At 46.4% G+C, this 2,500-nt stretch overlaps 1 protein-coding gene across 1 annotated transcript in view; it reads right to left on the reverse strand.

Moving 5' to 3' along the window:
• LOC128701932 (RYamide receptor-like) overlaps positions 1-2,500 on the reverse strand; it is a 176,585-nt gene that overhangs the window by 59,392 nt on the left and 114,693 nt on the right. The window lies entirely within an intron of this gene.

The following is a 2,500-nucleotide window of genomic DNA, read 5'->3' on the forward strand; positions in this document are numbered from 1 at the left end:
CCCTTGGAGCTAGCGATCATGTTGTTCTGAGTTTTGACTATATAGTAGAGTTACAAGTGGAGAAGGTAACAGGAACTGAAGGGGACAGGCCAAACTATAAAAGGGGGGACTACACAGGTATGAGAAACTTCCTGCAGGAGGTTCAGTGGGACAGAGAAATGGTAGGAAAATCAGTAAACGAGATGATGGAATATGTGGCAACAAAGTGCAAGGAGGCAGAGGAAAGTTTTGTTCCCAAGGGAAACAGAAATAATAGGAAGACCAAAAGGAGTCCTTGGTTTACCCGAAGGTGTAGGGAGGCAAAAACTAAGTGCAACAGAGAATGGAAAAGGTACAGGAGGCATAGGACCCAGGAAAACAAGGAGATTAGTAGAAGAGCCAGAAACGAGTATGCGCAGATAAGGAGGGAGGCCCAGCGACAGTATGAAAACGACATAGCATCGACAGTCAAATCTGACCCGAAACTGCTGTATAGCCACATTAGGAGGAAGACAACAGTCAAGGACCAGGTGATAAGGCTGAGGAAAGAAGGTGGAGAACTCAGAAGAAACGATCAAGAGGTATGTGAGGAGCTCAACACGAGATTTAAGGAAGTATTTACAGTAGAGACAGGAAGGACTCTGGGGGGACAGACCAGATGGGGACACCAGCAAGGAATACACCAACAAGTGTTGGACGACATACATACAGATGAGGAGGAGGTGAAGAAACTTCTAAGGGACATCGATACCTCAAAGGCAATGGGACCGGACAACATCTCTCCGTGGGTCCTTAGAGAGGGAGCAGATATGTTGTGTGTGCCACTTACCACAATCTTCAACACATCCCTGGAAACTGGGCAACTACCTGTGGTATGGAAGACGGCAAATGTAGTTCCCATTTTCAAAAAAGGAGACAGAAAAGAGGCACTAAACTATAGACCTGTGTCATTGACGTGTATAGTATGCAAAATTATGGAGAAGATTATCAGGAGGAGAGTGGTGGAGCACCTGGAACGGAACAGGAGTATAAATGCCAACCAGCACGGATTCACGGAAGGCAAATCCTGTGTCACAAACCTTCTGGAGTTTTATGATAAAATAACAGAAGTAAGACAAGAGAGAGAGGGGTGGGTTGATTGCATCTTCTTGGACTGCAAGAAGGCCTTTGACACAGTTCCTCACAAGAGATTAGTGCAGAAGCTAGAGCATCAGGCGCATATAACAGGAAGGGCACTGCAATGGATCAGAGAATACCTGACAGGGAGGCAACAACGAGTCATGGTACGTAATGATGTATCACAGTGGGCACCTGTGACGAGCGGGGTCCCACAGGGGTCGGTCCTAGGACCAGTGCTATTTTTGGTATATGTGAACGACATGACGGAAGGGTTAGACTCAGAAGTGTCCCTGTTTGCAGATGATGTGAAGTTAATGAGGAGAATTAAATCTGATGAGGACCAGGCAGGACTTCAAAGAGACCTGGACAGACTGGACACCTGGTCCAGCAAATGGCTTCTCGAATTTAATCCTGCCAAATGCAAAGTCATGAAGATAGGGGAAGGGCACAGAAGACCACAGACAGAGTATAGGCTAGGCGGCCAAAGACTGCAAACCTCACTCAAGGAGAAAGATCTTGGGGTGAGTATAACACCGAGCATGTCTCCGGAAGCACACATCAATCAGATAACTGCTGCAGCATATGGGCGCCTGGCAAACCTGAGAACAGCATTCCGATACCTTAGTAAGGAATCATTCAAGACACTGTACACCGTGTATGTCAGGCCCATACTGGAGTATGCAGCACCTGTTTGGAACCCGCACTTGATAAAGCACGTCAAGAAACTAGAGAAAGTACAAAGGTTTGCGACAAGGTTAGTTCCAGAGCTAAGGGGAATGTCCTATGAAGAAAGATTAAGGGAAATCGGCCTGACGACACTGGAGGACAGGAGGGTCAGGGGAGACATGATAACGACATATAAAATACTGCGTGGAATAGACAAGGTGGACAAGGACAGGATGTTCCAGGGAGGGGACACAGAAACAAGAGGCCACAATTGGAAGTTGAAGACACAAATGAGTCAGAGAGATAGTAGGAAGTATTTCTTCAGTCATAGAGTTGTAAGGCAGTGGAATAGCCTAGAAAATGACGTAGTGGAGGCAGGAACCATACACAGTTTTAAGACGAGGTTTGATAAAGCTCATGTAGCGGGGAGAGAGAGGGCCTAGTAGCAACCGGTGAAGAGGCGGGGCCAGGAGCTAGGACTCGACCCCTGCAACCACAAATAGGTGAGTACAAATAGGTGAGTACACACACACACACACACACACACACACACACACATACACACACAAATCTAGCTGGTAAAACCCGTAACATCATCAGTACAATACAATACAATACAATACAATACAATACAATACCTACAAGTTCATGAACAAGTGTTGCACACGTGTCTTACTCACCAAGCAACATCATGCAACAAGAGATAACATCACGCAGGCAAAGGCAGAGAGGCAAC

Source organism: Cherax quadricarinatus, chromosome 77 (genome assembly GCF_038502225.1).
Source record: "Cherax quadricarinatus isolate ZL_2023a chromosome 77, ASM3850222v1, whole genome shotgun sequence".
Lineage (NCBI taxonomy): Eukaryota > Metazoa > Arthropoda > Malacostraca > Decapoda > Parastacidae > Cherax > Cherax quadricarinatus.